This window comes from Anabrus simplex, chromosome 3 (genome assembly GCF_040414725.1).
Source record: "Anabrus simplex isolate iqAnaSimp1 chromosome 3, ASM4041472v1, whole genome shotgun sequence".
In the NCBI taxonomy this organism is placed as follows: domain Eukaryota; kingdom Metazoa; phylum Arthropoda; class Insecta; order Orthoptera; family Tettigoniidae; genus Anabrus; species Anabrus simplex.
In genome coordinates, this window is record NC_090267.1 from 328447560 (window position 1) to 328470984 (window position 23425).

Below are 23425 nucleotides of genomic sequence, written 5' to 3' on the forward strand. Positions count from 1 at the left end.
TGGGACGAGAAGGAGCGAAACCCCAGAGGAGGAAGAGGCAATTACCAGGAGAATCGTGACCAAAGAAGAGAAGAATCAAGACAATACGTTGAAGAGTTGAGAGGAAAAAGGCAGGAGGAAGACCGGTGGAGAGGAGCCATACAAGCTAATGGTAACGAAGAATGTCACGGAGCTGAAAGTGTTGCGTACAGGGAATACCGTGTAAGGCAACAGGAAAATAGGTTGAATCCCAATGCTCCCAATTATGAGAGCCGAGGGACGGACAACAAAAACAAAGCACAATAGATGACATCCCAGAAGGAGAAGAAGAAGAAGAAGGAGAGATGGCAGAAGATGAGAGTGAAGATGATGGAGAAGAAGAAAACCCAAATGATGAACCTGTGATGGTGGATGCAGATGACCCGGAAGAAGACACGGAGAATGTCAACTTCGCGCAGAGGGAAAGAGACAATTATTCAGAAGAAGAAGATTGTGAAGAGTGTGGTGGTGTGCAGAGACGTTTTCATGCGTTACTTGACATCTACTACAACAATACTCCATATTCATTTTTTTTCCCTGGGTAAGAGGAGGATGAGCCGTATCCGACCGGCCCATAATAATAATTGGAACATTATTTGACCAAATATGTGAAATTTATTAATAAAAGATACAGTCCAATATGTTAAAGCATCGTATCCCAAGATAGTTAATACCGGATGTTGAGCAAGACTGTAAGTTGCTGGATGTTGCTTCATATTTCCGTATGACCGTGAGAAAGTAAGCGTACCCACGCGCGGGCAAGGACCGACACGTGTATTACATGCTGACCAAGCAAGATATTTCAGCCAATGGGAACTTAAGGATTTGGCAAACCTGGAGGCTACACCGCGCTAAATATTAATTCCAGGATGACCAACATGCTCTGTGGATAAAGTCAGTTTCTGTAGACAATCGGTTTTCCACAGTTTCTGAAGTTAGATATATTTGGAAATGTATTATAGAAATTGATGGAAGAGATTTGCTAATGTTTGAGCTGTGTTTTATAAATATATCACAATAAGTATTGTATCATCATACATGACGAACTCTCTGATTGGTGGTTGGTTCAGATACCCGGGAACCCCAACATTATTAGCGTCACCGAAGCCTCCTCAGTAACCCAAGCTCTGGAGAGCGTCACTCTGTAGTTGAAATTTGAGCAGTACGGATGTACTAACTCGTCACTCTGTAGTTGAAATTTGAGCAGTACGGATGTACTAACTCGTCACTCTGTAGCAAAAAAATTGAGCAGTACGGTTGTACTAACTCTGTGACTGGTGATTGTAATTAACATGGCGTTATTCCAGAATTAGTAACTGGTTCTCATTGATACTTCTAATTGTGCAGTCGTAATATTTACTGTGCTTTGACAAAGTTTACTTTTAATCGATAAAGACGGTGTAGTGACCGCTGAATAACAAGTGTGGTGGAAACGTGCTAGTGTTTCACTATTTCGCGACGGGCGCGTATTCGCGTGGAACTTCCGTATCGAACCGTGGGCTGCTTTTTAAACTATTTTTTACCCTTTTAGTGAAGTGTGTTATATATATGTGAATCAGTGTGTTAGCTGATCTGGTAAAAGAAAGGGTATTTCGGCTCGCAGCATTAAGCAGCGAAGAGGTTATCAATAATAGTCCTCTGTGTTCCAGTGAATTTTTTCCAGCAAGATGGTGGATACACCTGCAGAGGAAGGAAGTGCATTCCCACATGTTAAGGATGTGATTATCATGGTGTAGATCCCTAAATTAGTGGGGATGTAAGCTGCTATCCTGGTATCCCGAGAGTCATCATAAAGTAAGATGCACGTATTATATATGGCATGATATGTAAGTTATGTTAAGGTACTAGGGCAGTGTAGATAGAATTTTCATTTTCATTTAAAGTAAGCCTGACGGCATGTATTTGTTTAATTTTGTCACTATGGTAGATTCGGATACGAGATTAATGCATGTTTATTTTATTTTCATTTTGCTTTATGATTAGATGTTTGGGAAAATGAGGGATTGATAGGATCAGTTATTGTTGTAAATATAGTACTTAGAGTAGGATATTCCGAGTTTTCCTTAAATATATGCTAGAAGGGCTAGATCGACAGGTTCATTTTTATATTACGTCAAACACGTATCAATTCATTTTATTTCGGTTATTCAGAGAGACAGGTATAGCTATTTTGCATGATGCATGGTTTTACAGAAGCTGCCAGAAGGAGCTGCAGAACGTCGTTGTTAAATTAAGATCTTTGAAGTTAAGTTGGATTCTGTTTGCCTGATGGTCTGCCAAGGACTCGAACAGCGTCTCGTTATGTGGAAAGGCCAGTAGGATTCATGAGGAATGATGAGATAATAATTGCATGCTTAGTTATAATGTATTGGTGCAGGCCGATTGTATGCTTGACAAGATAGAGAGAAATTATGCAGATGTGTGTGCCTGCTTAGCGTCTTCTGAGTATATTGTGATCAGAATGGACAGTGTTAATTCCAGACTATTGAGTCTGATGTTGTTAAATGGCCCAAGCATGCTAAGAAGAAATTAATATACGGGAGTTTCCGTGTAGTTGATGATGGGCGTTATCTCATGACAAGCTGACTCCTGGCCTAGGTTATCGGCATGTGTGAAAGAGACAGTATTTCCTTGTGGCGGCCTCGGGAGACAAAATTCAATCTTTAGCGTAGTGGAGTTCAATATTTCTTTACAGCTCGTAATCTACCCGGAAGTACATGACGGATGACCGCGCTATTGAGCGCTCAAACGCAGCAGAAGGAGGCAATGTTGCCCATTGCTTTCTTCATGACATCAAGGATTATTTATATGTTTTTCTCTTACAGGATGGTTTTACCTTATTATTTTGTAATTATATACCTTGTCTCGTTGTTTTTAAAGGGAACAGCCCGAGTGCTGATGTATTGTTGGTTTATCTAGTTCTGTCTAGATCTTTTGCTGTGAACCGGGATTCACATTAGAAGCAGTGTAGCATTTAAGACTTTACTCGATATCTGATGTATATATATGTTTAGTTTGATTATTTGAATTATTGTAAATATAGTGTAGGATTTGCCCCTAGTATTTTGCATACCTTACATAGCGTCCGGTGCGTCTTAAGTATTTTTTCTTTCCGTCGTAATTTTTCACATGATGTAACTTTGATTTTACGGAAATAGTTTGATGACTCTCGGGAGTAACTTAATTTTGAAACCGTATCGTTGGGATGCGATAGTGTGAAACTCCATACCGAAACACCACATGGCAGTGTTTGCATACACTTGTTGCCATACAACATAAACATTGGACTATGAGAAGATACTCAGTCTTGATTTTTATATATGTTCTTTATGGAACTTGTTTTTCTTTTAATGTCAAATTTGTATTATCACTCATTTAACGTTTCTGATTTCGATTTATTTTATTACTTTGAGTTCATTTTTTACAAGTTATTTTTTTTTATTCAATTATTTTCGTGTGATTTGATCGGGGATATTTGTTAATAAATCCATCTTACCCCCTATGATTGTTTCTCATTCGTGTTATATCTCCATTTCCTGTCATTGATTGATATTTTAGTGTAGAACTTCGACTTTTATCCTGACCCAATCGACAACCAACCCACACTCTGCCCAACCCTGAGTTAGTCGGATGTTCATACAGGAATGGAGGCATCGTCCTAGAGGGTATTTACCCCTGGGTACGGTACAACGTAACACCAAATTGAGACATCATAACATGGCCAACAAACCTGAAACCCTGTACGCATCTGAAACATTGGTCTTGAATTGAAAAGGTGAACTAGAAACATCAAGAAACTAGAGAGAAGAATTGTCAGGAAAATTCTAGGACCCAAAAAGACACAAGAAGGATACTGGTTGCGAAGTAGACAGGAGACTGAGCAGATATCCAACATAGTACACGGCATGATGAAACGTCGGCTGAAATTCTATGGTCACATCAAGAGAATGCCAGACAGCGGACTGACTAAACAGATCTTGGAATACACCGAAAGCATAAAGAACATGAAACGGATCGCCAAAGTTAGAGAAGACTTGAAGGATGCTGGCATTACAGACTGGGACATACACGACAGATGGATATTCAGACAAAAAGTGCATAAGTGGAAAGAGGAGAGGGCCAGGAGGTCAAGAAATTGAAGATTGGAAGAACTTGGTCTGAAGAAAGCACACAGTGAGAAGATGGAAGAAGTGTGGCGCCTTAAGAAATCTCGCATCAAGTAGACGCTTTACATGGTTCATTAGTGGCCTATACGAATAAATGAATGAATGAATGAATGAATGAATGAATAATAATAATAATAATAATAATAACGCAGAACTCTGATTGTATTACATATCAATATTGATGGTATTGTAGTTTTAAAAAACTTTCAGCTCTTAACCTGTGAGTGGTTGCTAGCCGAACTGTAACTCGAGTGGTCGTACGTGAAACTTTTTCTCACATTAAACTTCATTTAGAATAAATATATCTTCCACAATTTTGCGGGGCGTAATAGTTTAACGAATTACTGAAATGAGACGCAAAGTCTGTGTTATACATTTTAGACAAAAAATTAATTGATTAGCCATTAAGAAACAAACTACTCATTGAAAATTAGTCATTAGTCCAGTCACATGTCAGTACATAATATTCTTAAGAGTGCCGGGCTGAATGGCTCAGATGGTTAAGGCACTGTCTCTCTGAGCCCAAGTTGGCAGGTTTGATCCTGGCTCAGTCCGGTGGTATTTGAAGATGCTCAGTTACATCAGCCGTAGATTTACTAGCATGTAAAAGAACTCCTGTGAAACAAAATTCTGGCACCTCAGCATCTGTAAAAACTGTAAAAAGTAGTTATTGGGATGTAAAACCAATAACATTGTTATTAATATAGAACTTTCTGACAGACGCAATACAAATGCAAGAATAAAGTACAATAGGTCTTCTCTTTAACATTTGAGTTAGCTGGAGTTTGTAACAGTGCTTATTACCCAGCGTTCTTCCTTGACTCATAATTTTTAAAGACTCATTTTTCAATATCTGCAAATGGAGATCGTTTCTCACGCAGCTTAAGTCAAATACTAACGCCTACATCATTAGAAAGTTTCCCTCTCGACTTCAACATAACACCAACGCCACTAGTCGCGCGATGAGAGAACCTCTCACACAGGGCGCATGAAGTCATATGAATCTGTGTTCCGACTAGAGGAGGGGATGCTTACACTTCAAATGTGAATCACCTTACTCACGACAGTTATCAGCTCAGCTAGAAGTGGAAACAGTCACCTCCCTTGCATCACTGGGAATTAAACTCACAATAAAAAATAATGTGAGAGAAAATCTCATATAGCTAGCACTCATGGGTTAAGGGTTAAGTGGGGGTTAACACCAAAAAACAAAAGTATTTATTTCTCTGAAACCGTTTTAATATACAGTAGAAGTCTGCTATAGCAAGTACGGCATATAACGAGAACCCCGCTATAACATCAGTTTCTGTCGGTCCCTTCAAAATTCCTATATTAAACTGTGTATTATCCTTCAGTAAACCACACCTGGGTGACTGGAGTGCGACATTGATGATGATGATGATGATGATGATGATGATGAAAATATTAATTTCCCAGGAACTGTTTCACTTACGAAGTAAAACTTCACATGATGGTTGCTCGTTTATGTATTGGAATTTAAGTGGCATTAAAATATTATACCCCTAAGGGGTTTTGACTGGTCAGGATGGGGTGAGGCTTGATGACAAAATTACTCATTTCTCAGAAACCATGTCATTTAGAAAGTTAAAATTTTATATGATGCTTGATCCTCTTTGTCTTGGACTTTTCTGACCCCAACTTGGCAGGTTCGATCCTGGCTCAGTCCAGTGGTATTTGAAGGTGCTCAAATACGTCAGCCTCATGTCGGTAGATTTACTGGCACGTAAAAGAACTCCTGCGGGACTAAATTCCGGCACCTCGGCGTCTCCGAAGACCGAAAAAGTAGTTAGTGGGACGTAAAGCAAATAACATTATTATGTCCTGGACTTCAAAACTATTTCATGTACGAACGTAAAATTATACATAGACATCGGTCCTCTATGTCCTAGATGTTAGGAAATATTTTTTAAAAATTCTACTCCTCTAATACTGTTCGACGTAGAACTCAAAATTGTGCACGTTGGTTGCCTGTACGCTCTAGATATTAAATAAAAATTAATTTTAAAACATTTGAATAATTCTATGGGGTTTCAAAACATTTGAATAATTCTATGGGATTCAAATTAGTTCTAGATCTGAAAATAATCATTCTTCCAAAAGCGTTTGATGTACGAACTGAGGGTGTATTTTATCCGCTCAGCCGAAATTGGACTTGCCAAAATATGAAACTTTCAGTGATAACTTTCAGCTTAAAACCATAGCAGAGCATGAAAAGCATGGGTGTCTCGCTAGTTATCTGTATACATAAAAATGAATGTTTCTTTGTTTGTTTTTCACAAATGGACTCAAAAAGTACTGGACCGATTTTGTTGAAAATTTCATAATTTGTTCTTATTACTCCTGAGAGGGTTTAGGAAGTAATTTGAACAAAATCTGGTGGGTAGATTTTTATGGTGAGTAATTTTATATAATTAACTTAATTACAAGGCCACATCAAGATTTGGATTGACCGTGATGGACAGTTTGTTGCTAGGCGACGTTGACTTACTCCGAATTATGATAGTCCTCTAAGATAGGGACCGATGACCTAGCTGTTAGGCCCCTTTAAACAATAAACATCAACATCAACATCAGTCCTGTAAGAAATGTTTATTTATTTATTTATTCCTGACTTACATTTGTGGCGAAGTTAGGGCTCACGGCCCTCTCTTGTATGTAGGAGGATGGGATCTTTGCCATGTTTTATGGAGTACCTTTCTTGCTAGAAGGTTCATGACCGTGGCTGTATACAGGAGGGAGGGAACACACTGCCATGTTTTATGATTCATAGACCCAAGAATTTAGGCACCTCTGAGAGGCTTTTAACATAAGTAAATTGGCTTTTAAAGGAGAAAATAGGGCTTACAATATGCTTTAAAAATGTATAAATAGACAGAAAATAGACTTAAAAATATTACAATATATATTTAAACTGTAAAGTTGTATACCTATTCTTAGCAGAAATAACTGCAAAATTAAGACAGAAAAAAGACATTTATCATAAACAAAATTGAAATTGCGTATGGTGTTTAGTGCCAGGAGTGTCTGAGGACAAGTTTTGATTCGCCAGATGCAGGTCTTTTGATTTGACACCCATAGGCAGTGTGCATGTCATGATGAGCATGGAATGTTGATGAAGACAACACATACACCCAGCCCCCGTGCCAAAGGCCAGCACCCTAATCATTTAGCCATGGAGCCGGACTATCTTTAACAGTTATAGATTAAATGAAAAAACATAATCAATACTGAACTAAAACCTTAATACTATGAGGGGCATTTAATATATAATGCAACACATTTTATTTCTTGGCCAATTTCGATTTAAAAAGATTGGAATTTTGTTTGGGACTTTTTAAATATTCCCGCTTTGTCTTGTAGAATTTCATTAATTTCTGATAGGTGGCAATACTATACCGAGCCTTCAACATGGTATCTGTAACAGAGGTGCGTTTCAAACAGAGAGCAATAATTGAGTTTCTTTTGGCGGAAAACCAGGGCATCACAGATATTCATAGGCACTTCCAGAATGTGTATGGGGACCTGGCAGTGGACAAAAGCATGGTAAGTCATTGGGCGAGGCATGTTTCAAAATCACAACAAGGTCAAGCAGACCTGTCTGATCTCACGCGTGCCGGCCGGCCGCACACTGCTGTGACGCCTGCAAAGTTGGAACGTGTGGACGCTCGTATTCGAGGTGATCAATGGATCACAGTCAAACATCTCGCTGCTGAACTTGATATCTCTGTTGGTTGCGCTGACACACTTATACACCAGTTGGAGTATTTAAAGTTTTGTTCCCGCTGGGTTCCTCGACGCCTGATGGAAGACCATAAAAAGCAAAGAAGAAACATCTGTGCAGAATTGCTTGCTCTTTGTGAGGCCGAAAGTGACAATTTCCCTTCAAACATTATCACAGGCGATGAAACATATATTCACCATTTCGAACCAGAAACAAAACTGCAATCAATGGAGTGGTGCCACACCAACTCTCCCGCGAAGAAAAAGTTCAAAATAGTGCCCTGAGCTGATAAAGTCATGGCTACGGTCTTCTAGGACTCTGAAGGGTTATTCTGTTCAATGTCCTTCCTCGTGCTGAAACGATCAACTATGAAGTGTATTGTGCTACTCTAAGGAAATTGAAAAAATGACGTCAGCCTGTTCGTAGCCACAAAAAAATGAAAACGAACTTCTTCTTCTCCATGACAATGCAAAACGTCACACAAATCTGCGTACCCGATAGGAGCTCACAAAACTTCAGTGGACTGTACCTTCTCATTCACTCTACAGCCCGGACCTCGCGTCTTCTGACTTCCATCTGTTTGGCCCAATGAAGGATGCACTCTGCGGGAAGCATTACATGGATGATGGGGAAGTTATCGATGCAGCACGACGTTGGCTCCGACGTCGATCAGTCGAGTGGTACCATGCAGGCCCTCACAATACGGTGATGTGAGGTGGTAGCATTGAATGGAGATTATGTTGAAAAATAGAATATTGGAGAAAAAGGGTTGGGGAATAACATGGTGTATTTGAATCCTCAATAAAACCAACCTGCTTTTAGAAAAAAAAGTTGTGTTGCATTATACAGTATCTTGAACTCCCTTTGTAAAATCACTGAACATAATTACAGCGCTGTAGGCATCCCATAACGGTGTAAATGTGGAGCATGTGTTTATTTATTTGTGAGGAACATTTCTACAGCACTTTCATGTGTAGTTTGCTTTACAATACATAACAAAAATAGTCTCCAAATTTTCCAGAGTCAGGCTGTGTTTTTTATCTGTTGAAAACATTTTGGAAGAAGAAAAAAGAGCGCTCTACACTCAAAGATGTTAGGGGGACATAGAAAAATTTACCTGCATTTTTCAGTTCAGTTTCACTAGCTAAATCTTCATTTACCTCATCCATTACCTGATGTACCCTTTTCAGCATTGAATAACCTGGATTCTTCTGCAGTAGCCTACACAAGCCCACTTGTCTCTTATTTTATCTCCTACCTTGTCCCTAACACTTTGTATATTATTCTCAGTTTTCTCAATTACAGAAAATTGCTGTTTGAAACTATTTCCATTTTCCTCCATATTTGTAATTGTGACTGGCAGAACTTAAACATTTGCCTGAATAACGCATTATCTCTCTGAACACTGGAATAATCCTTTAGCAACTCTTTGACAGACGACACACATGCAGAGTTGTCAGTTAAAAGCACATTGTCTATCACAGTCATGATTTCCTCAAGATGTTCCCCATAATACAGGCCATCTTCCATCTAGAAACCCCAACAGCTGATGATTGCCTTTGGTGGAAGGGGAATAGAGGGGAGTTCTCTTGAAAAATGGCTATTCGTGATGGCGCCTTAAGGGGCCCATAGACGAGCAATATTACTGTGCAATATGGGGGTTTGTGCAATATAATTGATAGTGTATATTTAATATTGAAGAGTTGGGCACTATATTGTACGAAATAAAAAAGTCTGAAATATATTGCGCAAATCACAAAATAATGTGCCGTGTGTTGGCAATATTGTGCAATATCCCGTCCTCCTGCCAGTTGGTATCAATAAGTGGGAGAGAACATATCGTGATGGCAGAAAAACAGGAGGAGAAAAAGTTTATTTTGGAGTTTATCGAAGTTACCATGGGCTTCCAGCTCTATGGGATGTTAAGAGCAAAGATTACAGTAATCGCGTTAAAAAAGGTGAACAGAACGAGATGCTCACTGAGAAATATTGCAAAAATACACGAACGTCGACAAGCAAGAAGTTATTTTAAAAAAATCAATTCTCTGCGTACAAAATACCGGCCTGGAGTGACTATATATTGCCACGCATGTTGTATAACCGCTTTGCACAATATATTGCACAATCATCAATATTATCTCCACACGATTCTGTTCATTGCACAAACCCGATTGTTGTGCAGTAATATTGTATGTCTGTGGGCAGCTAACAATATATTGTACAATCCATTTTGCACAATAATATTGCACGTCTATGGGCCCCTTTACAGAACACTTTTTTTGTTGTTGAAATGAGAGTGTTTATTGCAGGAAACTCAGCCCTAGCTGTTTCTGCGAGTCTATGCAAGGAATGGGCCTTGCAAGTAACATGTATTAAAGAAGGGTAGAAAGTTTTGTGGAGAGGTGCAGTAGCAGTCATGTAGGAAGCAGCATCAGAGACAAGGGAAGGACTTCAGAATCATTAACACTCTCTGGAATGTAAATCCAGAAGGCAAGTTGTTGGTGGATTTTTGCATGAGGAATCAAATGATTGTTGGAAACACCTGGTTTAGGAAGAAGAACAGTCAGAAGATTACAAGGTATGGCTGGGGAGACAGACGAACAAAGACCATGATTGATTATATAATCGTAGAGAAAGAACACCGGAAGAACCTTGTAGATGTAACAGCCATGCCTGAAGAAGCCTTTGGTGGAGATCATAGAGTTGTGATAGGAAAATTGAAAGTTGGAAAGATTGAAAAACCCCAATTAAGAAGAGAGAAAATAATTAAAGTATGGAAGTTGAAGGAGAAAAGCATACAAGAAGAATTTCAAAGGGAAATAATACCCTTGGTACCCTTGGAAACACCTGGTTTAGGAAGAAGAACAGTCAGAAGATTACAAGGTATGGCTGGGGAGACAGACGAACAAAGACCATGATTGATTATATAATCGTAGAGAAAGAACACCGGAAGAACCTTGTAGATGTAACAGCCATGCCTGAAGAAGCCTTTGGTGGAGATCATAGAGTTGTGATAGGAAAATTGAAAGTTGGAAAGATTGAAAAACCCCAATTAAGAAGAGAGAAAAGAATTAAAGTATGGAAGTTGAAGGAGAAAAGCATACAAGAATTATTTCAAAGGGAAATAATACCCTTGGTACCCAGGACAGAGGTGGGGAATGTTGAAGAGGAATGGAAAAGATTTAAGGAAGCACTGGTTGGATGTGCAGAAAAGGTGTGTGGTAGAACATCAGGAAATGTGAAAGACAAAGAAACACACTGGTGGAATGATAGGGTAAAGATTAAAGTGAAAGAAAAGAAAATGGCATGGAAAGCATGGAAAACATCTAAGACTGAAGAAAGTAGAAAATATGTGGAGGCAAAGAATTTGGCCAAGAAAGTAGTGGAGGAAGAAAAGAGGAAAAGCTGGGCCTTATTCACACAGACATTGAGAGGTGATACTCAGGGCAGCAAGAAATTACTGTATGGTATCTTAAGAAACAAAAAGAGAGATCAAGTAAACACCAGATTTGTGAAGGATGAAGGTGGCATAATTTTAACAAAGCCAGAAGAAATAAGAAATAGATGGAGAGAGTATTTTCAGAAGCTGCTGAACATAAGAACGGATGACAGTCATTCAATGGACGACCTGGAAAAGCAAATAGTTGGCGAAGAAATGGATAAAGAAATTACAATGAATGAAATTGAAATGGCAGTAAGAAAGATGAAGAATGGAAAAACTGCTGGAATAGATGAAATTTCAGTGGAGATGATAAAGGCAGCTGGAGCTTTAGGCCTGCAGTGGACATATTGGGTTCTCAGGAATGTCTGGGAGAATAAGGAGGTCCCTGAGGATTGGCAAAAAGAATAATCATCCCAATTTTCAAGAAAGGTGATAAGAAAGTTTTGAAGAACTACAGGGGAATTACTCTAATATCCCACGTTGCTAAGATAATGGAAAGGATACTGGAAAGTAGAATAAGGTTGAGGGTTGGGAAGCAGATACAGGAAAATCAGTTTGGTTTCAGAAGTGGAAGGTCAACAATAGAGCCCATTTTCATTATGAGACAACTAATGGAAAAGCATTGGGAGTACGGGAATGATACGGTGATGACATTCATTGATATTGAAAAGGCATATGACAGTGTCCCTAGGACGAAAGTTTGGGACAGTCTGGTGCAAAAAGGAATTGGACAGGGATTAATAAAAATGATCATGGCATTGTATAAGGAATGTTGTGGTTGCATGCAAACACAAGTTGGTAGGACAAGTTGGTTCAAAATAACTAGTGGACTGAGACAGGGAAGTGTTCTATCACCAATCCTGTTTACAATAGTAATGGATGACATCACGAGAACAGCAAAAGCAGCATATGGAGGAAGAGAAATGAACATGATGTTATTTGCAGATGATATTGTGATTTGGGGAGAAGACGACAGGAAGGTTCAAGAACAGTTGAATGTGGTGAATGGGAAGATTGAAGAATGTGGATTGAAAATAAGTGTAGAAAAGAGTAAAACTCTTGTTATGACTAGAGGGGAGAAAGAAGGGAAAGGTCAGATTAGACTTGCAGACAAGTCCCTGGAAGTAGTGGAAACGTTTAAATACCTGGGGAGTGAATTAATGGAGAATGCTCGACTGGATGCTGAGATTAGTGAAAGGATTCAAGCTGGAAGTTGTTTCTATCATAGTGTAAGAAATATCTTATGGGACAAAGATGTGCCAATGGAAGCAAAGGATACTATGTACAAGATGTATTACGTACCCATAACAACTTACGGAGCAGAAACTTGGACAATGACAAAGAAGGATGAGAGTCGAATACAGGCAGCCGAAATGAAATTCTTGAGGAGTATGATACAGAAGAGCAGAAGAGACAAAATAAGGAATGAGAAAATCCGGGAAGAAATTGGAGTGGAAAAAATGAATGATAGAATAGAGAAGAGTCGACTAAAATGGTTTGGGCACATAAAGCGAATGAGCGACGAAAGAATGCCAAAAAAGGTGATGGAAATGCAAATCCAAGGAAGGAGAGGCCGTGGACGACCACGATTGAGATGGGAAGGATACCATCCAACGCAGCATTATAGAAAGAAACCTGGACTGGGACACAGTGTTGGAGGAGGAGTGGTGGAAAGACCGAAGCAAGTGGAGAGGAATCATATTTGTCCCTACCCGGCTACAGCTGGATAAAGGGAGATGATGATGATGATGAACACTCTCTGGATACAACAGGGTTGAGCTCATATTCCCAAACAGCACTCTGGTGCAACATTTTGCGAAGTTTACAGTCTTTTGTGCAGTATTCATTACTAGGCTTCAGTACAAACACACTTAGAGAATAGTTGAAAATAAAGCAGAATATATTAAATGATTTGTGTGTACCGAAGGCCAGTGGCCGGTGTACCGGAATTCGCGGATCACTCCAACTTGTGGCATACTGTCAGTATCGACAGTCTGCTAGGCGGAGGGCTGTGCGTAGTGGGTTTCTGACAGGACAGTGAGTCACTCTCACTGGCTCTATCTCACTTGAGTAATTTTCTTAAACAACTGACAATCTGTGTTCTTGAATAATGGAGCATAACTGTGCTCCAGCACAGTGTACAAAAACAGGGAGATAGTGCCCAACCCTATTAGCCTTGATCAGTATTATCTAAAAATGACCCAGTGATTATATATAAGTTATAACAATAATATAGATCTCACTTCCCATAGCAAATTTGAAATATTTGTCCTGAATGAATAAATTCATAATTCTATTATATCTAATTGGTCCATTATTGGAAATTATACGTTTTCCAGTTAACTCATTCTTGGATGGCAGCATTTTTTGCCAGTGTGCCAATTTTGGCTTATCAGTTGGTAACACACCTACCAAGATGCTTGGTTAGTGGATGCAGTGGAGGCCACTGCACAGACTACTTGGAGCCTCAGGCAGTGCCAATGCACTACGAAAGACTTCGTCCCTTTTATGAAAAGTGATGCTTGCTAGGCCATCAGATGATATAGATCTCAATTCCCATCTCTCTCTCTCTCTCCCCCCCCCCCCCCCCCTCTCATGCATGTTCTCTTCACAGGGTGTGGTGGCATGTTGTGTGTTTACAGAGTTTTTGCCATTCTCTTCTAACCTGCACTAGATGCATCACTTGATGTAGAGTCCTTCGAACCAACTCCTTCATTCGGTCAATCCACCTTTGCTGGAGCCCTTCCTTACTTCCTTGTTCCTTGCACTCTGCCCTCTACAATCAACTTTTCCATAGCTCCAGTCTGAAATACGCCTGGGCAGTCTTCTTCATGAGCCTGTCCTTGATCTTGAGCTCTTCTAGGACAGAAGTATTCATCCTGTGTTTTGTCCAGGATACTCTTAGAATTGGTGGTACACCCTCATTTCCATCACTTCAATCTTCCTCGCGTCAATTTTCTTAATTGTCCTGGTTTCAGTTGCATATGTGGCAAGGGGGGAAAACCAGAGCATTTACCAGCCTGAGTTTGGTGTTAGTAATGGCTCAGTCTTTCCAGATCTTTGTCATCTTCATCATCACATTGCAGGGTGTGTCCTGATCTCATTCGAGCAACCCCCATTGCTCATTTTCAGGACATCAAGATAAGCATATCTGCTCACCACCTCACTGCCTCCTATTTGTCTCAGGTGTGGCAAGTTGCTGCTTGCCCGATCCACGATCATGATCTTTGTCTTCCCAACATTGATCTTCATTCCACACTCTCTGTTGGCTCTTGCGAGCCGGTCCATGGTAATCTCCATCTCACTGGTGCTCCATGCTATGGTGAGGGTATCGTCCGCATACCTGAAGCTGTTGATCATCTTTCGTACTTCTCGAATGGCTCCTTCCCAGTCTTCCAGCACCTTCCTAATAAAGTAATCTGAGTAGATGTTATAGAGCAGAGGCGACGGGATGCATCCTTGTCCGACGCCAGTCTCGATTCTCATAGAGAACTTGACATATGATGCTTGTGTGTAAAGGGGCCTAACATCAAAGTCATCGGCCCAAACTTGAAATATTTGTCCTGAATGAGCAGATTCACAATTCCAATATAATTGGTCCGTTATTGGAGCAAGTTCAAGTTCCCTATGGGAATCGAGATCTATATCATCTGATGGCCTAGCAGGTATCAATTTCTTTTTTCCACATGCCTCATTGATTTCTGTCCATTAATCACAAACCTGAATATTTTATATTTATTACTTATTTAATATCATATTCATAGTTTTTAATTTAAACACTTCTTTCCTTGTTATTGCGAAGGCGTAATTAATCCTTTCAGACCTGAATTTATTCCCATGGCTAAATAATATAATTTTCATCAAATATGAATTGCTGACAGGAGACAAAATGTAGCCCATCCCTTAAGAAAATTTTGTATTTTTATTGACATTTATGGCCGTCATTTTATCTACAAGATGTAATGAAAGGCTGTATTGTGTATTTTTAATCATTTATGACTATATGTTGCACAAAAAGTAAATTGTATCGATTGTGTTCTGTCTGTAAATATTACTTACTTCCTTATAAAATAAGAAAGATTGTGTTTACCTTATCTGGTATACACGAGGGGCATACTGTATTGTTTTACACTTAATTTTTTGTATGTCTGGGTATGGTTTACATTTCACTTTTGAAGGTGGTGATGTGTAACTAGTGTCTTGTTCCACCGTTTGGTAGCAGCACACACACAGGGGCCAACGAATGCACTCGCCATAGCCATTTCTTAACAACACTGTCAGCGTAAGAACAGACAACATGGAAAACAACCACCAGGGACAGTGCTATACAACTTGGTTCCTATGAAAAGAAGGTGTGATCACTGAAGAAATTCATTGGCGCTTCGTGGCAGCTGTGGAGAACATGCGCCATCACGGAAAACAGTTTACAACTGGGTGGAAGGTCGTAAAACAGGGCGCACATTGATGGACAAGGGAACCAGTTCTGGAAGGAATGTGACAGTGTAAACACCAGCGAACATTGCCCAGGTTGAATAGACCATCCAAGGAAACAAATGCATCACATTTACAGAAATGGAGGCAGCCACGGGAATTAGCCTAAACACCCTGCAGCGGATCGTGCATGGCCACTTACAGTTGGGGAAGGTGTCATTCACGTGGGTGCCTAGACTTTTGTCTGCAGACGAAAAGCAGAGGTGTGTGTGGACCTGTGCAGAGAACGTTTGCAATGCTATGATCAAGATCCAGCCAACTTCATGGCTAGGCTTGTGACTGGTGATGAGACATGGCTCCATTACCAAGAGCCACAAACAAAACCACAATCGATGTAATGGAAGCATAGGGACAGTCCACCGCTAAAGAAATGTCGATCAGTGCCATCAGTTGGCAAGCTAATAGCGACATTGTTCTGGGACACAAAAGGAATCATCCTCTTTGACTGGCTGGAATTTAGGGCCTTGATTAACAGTGCAGTATATGTGGCAACCCTTAAGCACTTATGTCATGCCATTCAAACTAAGCGGCCAGGAAAATGGGCTAAAGGTGTGCTTCTGCAACATGACAATGCCCGGCCCCACACTAGCCAAGAGACCACCGCTGCATTGATCAAATGGGATTCATGGTACTGGCACACCCACCATACTGTCCTGACTTGGCACCAAGTGATTATCACCTGTTTGGGAACATGAAAAAACCTCTGCGTGGTTGACATTTTGCAGATTTTGCAGAACTGGACACAGCTGTCAGGGCATGGGTATGCAGCATTCCGAAAGAATGATTTCAGGAAGGTCTGGAGAGACTGACACAACGATTACAAAAATGCATACAGATACAAGAAGATTATGTTGAGAAGGTGGGAACAACTGATGTGTAATGTACTTCATTTGGGTAGAAAAAAATGAAGTGTAAAACAATATAGTATGCTCTTCGTATTAGCCAGGCTCTAGTTGTTTCTGGTTCCTTCTTTTACTTCCAAGTCTTGATATAAGCATTTTTATACCAAAAGGAGAAGCAGAGACAAACATATACAGCATTTCAGGAGTTGTAAACTCTGACAAAACATAAAAATAAATTTCAAAACCTGTGTACATTATGATGAACATTATATCTGAATGGCTTAAACAAAATCATGATATTTATATCATCATCTTGCCTTTGTTCATATTTCATAATAGAATTCTGTATATCCTGCGGAGCGAGTTGGCTCTGTGTTTCCAGGCATGTAGCTATCAGCTTGCATTTATGAGATAGTGGGTTTGAATCCCACTGTCAGCAGTGATGATGATGATGATGATGATGATTGTTGTTTAAAGGGGCCTAACATCTAAGGTCATCGGCCCCACTGTCAGCAGTCCTGAATATTTTCTGTGGTTTCCCATTTTAGGTTTGTTCCAACACGATTCCGAATCGATTCTGAACTGTCTGCTCATGCGCAGTAACTCAACGGGCGTTCCAACATAAATGAGAATTGGTTCTGAACGGTTCTGAATTCCCATCTTGCTGTTCCAACACAATTCGGAACTGGTTCGTAACGGTTCCGAACCGGTGAAAACGATTCTTGGTCTAAAGCGAGAACTAGACTTTCTGGTCATGCGTACTAGAAGGTTTGTTCCAGTAAGAGTTCAGAATGCAATCTGCGCACTTATATCTGCACTGCACTTCCTCTGTAACCCTCGCGGCCGAGATAACCCCACATTTGTTGAGATTTTGGGAAGTAAGGAAAATGAGTGATTTGGATGGTGACAGTGACCTCTATGAGGAAAGCTTAAATGATGAGGATGAGTTAGATATGAACATACGTAGGAAAAAAGAATGAAAGTTATTTAGGTACGGTAACCAACAATTCAAGCTTTATAATTAGGTTAAGCCTATAATATTAAAGCCGAGGTTACGAATGATGGAAGCCTTCACCTTCCACCATTCCAAGGGCCTTCATGGCCTGTACGAAGATGACGGCTATAATACTGAATATTTTAGCTTGATTGCACAACGTGTTTTTTTTTTTTTTAATGACATTTTAATCCTAATGTAAACATATCAGTATGGGTACCTCCGTCCAGACAAATATTGCGATTTGCTGAGCTCCGATAAATGTCTCATTTTTGGCCAGATTACAGTCACGCATCTGTGAGTTTGCATTCAGAAGTTAGTGGGTTCGACCCCCCACTGTCGGCAGCCCTGAAGATGGTTGTCCGTGGTCTCCCATTTTCACACCAGGCAAATGTTGTAACTTACTTTCATTAAGGTCACGGTACCTTTAAAAAATTAAAAAGAAATTCTGCCTTCTGTAAATCCTTGCATGTAAACTTGCCTTGTCCATTAACGTTACCTGGAATGTCCTTCCTGGAACCTGTTTATGGAGGCCCCATCAAGATATGATCTCAGATCGCTGGATTCAGAGTCCAGAGTGCTAACCTTTACAGCAGAGTCGCTTACCCAATCAACTACGTCTATGTCCACTTTCAAACGCAAGATGCTCTGGTTATGTGGGTTGGACCCTGTCTTGAATTTTCTTTTTGAATTGCCCAGTTGTGATTCTGATGGTATGTTTTTCCAAAAGGGTATAATATTTATAGGAGGAATAGGGGAAGCAGGGGTGCTGGGGTTTTCTTATTAAATATAAATAATTTTGCAAGTCATTAAATATTAAAAAGTAATAAAAATGAAATTTTATGTATTAGACTTCACATCAACAGCACAAGATTTTCTTTAGAATAAGCTAGTGAAAGGGCGACAGCGTGGAGAAATATGTACAGCTATATTAAAACACAGAAGGGGGTAAAAAATAAAATTCCAGACCTAAAATGCGAGACAGGAGAGTTCAGGATGTGGTCCTTACAGATAAGGAAAAGGGGAGATGTAAAATTAGTGAATGATTTAATACAGTATGGAGGCCAAGAAATGTGGTAGAAGTATTATCACTTGTGGTGACCTTAATATGGACATGGTTTACCCAACTGGTAAAGGAAAATACAAGGGGCAATAACTTTCTGGATGTATTCCTGGTCAAACCTGAAGAAATGTTTATTAAAGCAGAGGTACCTAATATAAGGAATGAGTGATCATAGCGCAGTGATGTTAGAAATTAGCCGGGCTGAGTGGCTCAGACTCCTGTGGGACTAAATTCCAGCACTTTGGTGCCTCTGAAAACCTTAAAATTAGTTAGTGGGATGTAAAGCAAATAGCATTATTATTAGTATTATTTTTATTATTATTATTGTTAGAAATTAACACTGAAGCAAGAAGAGAGAAAGGAAGATAGTTAAGTTGTACCGTATGATAAGGCAGACACAGAAGCAATAGGATCTTACTTTGCAAAAAATTTTAACAAGAGGATAAATGGATGGGAAAATGTAGAATTGCTATAGGGAGGACTCAAAAATGTACTTCTCGAAGGGGAAAGAGGAGAGATGCTGATCAATACAAAGACCCATCATACTGCAATAGGGAGTCAAGAGACTAACTAGGGTGACAAGGAATAAAATTATAGTTCTATTAAAACAACGTGCGTGTTCTGACAGTTTCCAGCGTGGAAGTAAGAGCTGGCAGTTACTATGGCAACCAGTACACGCCTCCCGTTTAAGCCAATCCCAGCTATGCGTGCACACTCCCTTTTCCTACCCCCTCTGTCTTAAAGATCCATGAGACGGACGTCCCGAATTCCACGTTGCCAGTCAGTATACTGTAACAGTGTCTGCTTTGAGTGATATCATCATTATGTGTATAGTATGTGTTTGAAATCAGCTAAATATATATAGTGCTATTGTGTTCGTGTTAATAAATGTATTGTTATCAAGACTGGCATTTTAATATGCAGTAGTGAAAATTATGGACGAAGAACGTGAGATTTTAGAAATCAAGAATCACGACCTGTAGTTAGAATACATAAAGTTTCTTTTGTGCTTCGGATTTCAACAAAAATAAGTCGCATGACTAATGGTCGCGAGTTTAAAGGCAATTCGAAACGTACAGATGAAAGTCGGACTTTTACCTTTCGCAACTCTTATTTCAATATTGTGATATATATGGTAGGGTCCGACCTATTACTCCTCTTTATACACAAAACTCTTCGATATTTCTCCCATCCTCTTCCGAATTTGAACCCAGAATGTTGAGCAGGCCAGTCAAAGTGCCATTCTGCTGCTGAAATCTACCTAAAAATGAAATCAATCGTCCGGAGATAGACTGATAAAAGCCTGTGAGGGAGGGGAATTAAGAGTATCTCTTACTATACCTGAGGCGATAAAATTATTGCTGAGCCACCTTGGAATAATAACAACAATATTTAATGTTATTCTAATGCTCCCATTATCCCAGTACATGGATATTATTTTCTGCAGCGCGTAGCACAGAGCGAGAGGATTTCATAGTAACTCCAGCCGGATCATGTGGCAACACAGCGCTCCCACTCCTTTGCTTGGCGCCACCTGCTACGTGCTGTCAGAACATGCACGTTGTTTTAATAGCACTATAGAAAAGGAGTATGAAATAGGTGAAACTGTAATTGTTACAAAGGGAATTAAATAAGGTAAAAAAAGGAGGCGAAGGATTTCGTTGAGAGTAAGCACAGCGTAGAGTAAGGAGGGTAAGGACGGGGGGGGGGGGAATATGTCTAGGTATATTAAAACACAGAAGGGGGTACAAAATAAAATTCCAGACCCAAAATGGGAGACATGAGAACTCAGGATGTGTCAGAGGTTTTAGACAAGAGTGAACAGTTGGATTTTATAGCAATAGACTTGTCTAAAGCTTTTCACAGAGTATACCATGATACTTATCAAGGAAATGAGAAAAATAGGACTGGATAGGAGGCAGATGGGTCATTAACAGAACCTCAGAAAGTGGGGAGGGTAATAGGAGAGGGCAGTAAACTGGCGCCTTTCCATTTTTGTAATTTTTTTTAACAATATTCAAGAAGGATTGAACTTAAAAATTGTAGATAGAAAAGTGAACTGTTTAGATGAGTTTAAAATATTGCAGGAGGATCTGGAAAAAATACATACAGTATCTGTACTCAGAAAAATGGGATGAAAGTTAATATTGAAAGGAATCAAGCAGTTAGTTTCAGGAACAAGACATGCAGGATAGTGCATAATTGCTAAATGGTGGGGAGAAAAGGTGAATTTTGAAGATAATTATAGATACTGGAGAAGACATATAAGGTATGTAGTCAGTAAAGCATTTAAGTCACTGCACATTGCAATGTGGATATTAAAAGGAACAAGCAGGGGTATAAAAGAGACGGCATATTTAATACTTGTAAGACCTCAACTGGAGTATGCTTCGCAGGTAAGGGATCCTTATCAAGAATTTTTGGTAAAAGAATTGGAGTGGGTACAGAGGAAAGCAGCTTAGTTCTGTGATGGGGACCACAGAATGACCAGCAGTGTTAGTATCATGCTAAAGAAACTTGGGAGGGAAAGTTTCATAGAAAGGAGGTTGAGAGCAAGAATGGGGGTATGTTCCTGGCATATGCAGGGGAAAGTGCTTGGGAGGATAATGGAAAGTGATTAAAGACTGAAGGTGTTTATAGAGGTAGGTTTGATCATGAGTTTAAAATAAGGTTACGCCAATGGTATAAAAATTTAGGGAAATATTCATTTGCAGGAGTGGGGGGAGAATGGAGTGGATCTTCAATCATTTCCAAAAATAAGTGCATTCATTCAAATGTAGAATGAGGTCATGGCAGTAGGAAGTAAGAAAATACCCCATTTGGAAAATAAATTTTCTAATACTTATGTGTTTACACCATGATTAAATTCTGGTGAAAAGGATCATAGACTTCTAGCTTATACCTTTATATTTTTAGAAGAAACAGTCCCTCAGTATGAAGATGATTCATTTTTATAACATTTTTGGGTCACTTAGGCAGTTGCTGATAATATTGCTGAGCAGTTTCAGCAAACTCCTCAGTTTAACCCTGGAATGGTAACAATACGCCTCATAGACGTACACGCAAATGTAAATGCCCGCCAAAGCGAGTGACCTTGACAGGGCATCCCTGCCCTCCAACTATGCTTCAGACAGCCCGCCCTACGTGTGTCAGTCACGTCCCAGCCGTGTTGCTGTCCATGTTCGGTTAGTAATAATCCCTCTTACGTAATGTAGTGCGCCTGAGAGGTGTATAGTTACCAATTAAGGACGGAACGAGACCATTATCTAGATTCAATTTTCTAGTCAAGCTGTCTGATCAGTTGACATCTCCTTGGATGATGCAAAGGCTCCAACAACCACACATGCCTCATGCAGTTAGGGACAGCATCCAGAAATGTTCGGGGAATGTGTCTGAACCTGTTGTTGAAGAAACAGTGGACAGAAACCTCAAGAGGAAGTACTGTAGCTACTGCTCCTACAAGAAAAGGAGAATGACGAAGATGGTTTGTCACAAGTGCAAGAAATCAATTTGTGGTGAACACAACAGCAATGTTTGTGTGCAGTGTAAGATAACACTGCCTACCGGGCTAGAAGAGTTGAAGGCTAACAATTGGTGTGATTCTTTCTAGTTTATTTCATATGATTTTTTATCAAATTTGTTGTAGGTTATTTTTATTTTACTTGAGTTACTTCTGGAACAAGAATTTACTTTTAACAAGCTAGTAAGACTGTCTTGAGAGTCTAGTTCCTTTTACTGGTGTTTATTTTATGTACCACTTGTGCCTTGTATCTCTTGTGTTGGAAATAGAATAATTAATTCAAGTTTCAGAAAGAAAATATAATTGAATTCACCTCTATACTTAGTGATGTAGTTAATATGAAGAACGTTGGAGAAAAGAAACATAGGAGACAGTACAGACATTGTTTTGCGCCATGCACGCCTTGGAAGCGTATAGTTACCAATAAGCGTTAAATTTCCTTGTTACCATTCTAGGGTTAAAAGGCACTATGGGCAGTATGAAAAACTATCAGCTCGAAGTCAGATCAGTAGTGGTAATTTATAGCTGACTACACTTCGTGCATTTATTTCTCAGCAAAATGCCTATACATGTATTTTATTCATCTTTGGCATAATACATATGCATTGCTAATTTCAGGTTCTCATATTTCTGTGGTTCATTGGGCATCAAACTGCAAGTTTCAGAGATGTTGCTGACAGATTTGATGTTACCATCAGCTCTTTACACAGGGTGCTCCAAAGAGTTGTTCTATTTTTGAGCAATCTATCTATCTATCTATCTATCTATCTATCTATCTGTCCAAATAACCACCTGGCCTACAGAAATTGAAAAAAGGGACATTGAACTACATTTCAGAACAAGAGGGCTTCCAGGTGTTATTGGGGCCATCGATGGCTCTCGCATAAAAATTGACAAACCAGGAAATGACACAGATTCCTATATAAATAGGAGAGGCTTTTATTCTATACCTACAGGTATTTAGTGTTCCATCCATGTTTTAGTGACGCTGTATTGGAAAAGAATGGCGTCAACATTATTGTGGAAAGGGCCTTGCCTCAACAGGAAATAGGCGACATTGAGGACGATGACGATGATGACGATAGAGATGCTAAAAGGATTCGGAATGACATTGTCAATATATTAAGAATGTAGACATAATTCATTC

The 23425-nt window shown here is 39.6% G+C and overlaps 1 protein-coding gene across 1 annotated transcript in view; it reads left to right on the top strand.

Moving 5' to 3' along the window:
* Window positions 1-23425, top strand: part of Hcs (holocarboxylase synthetase-like protein) — a 307518-nt gene that overhangs the window by 83631 nt on the left and 200462 nt on the right. The window lies entirely within an intron of this gene.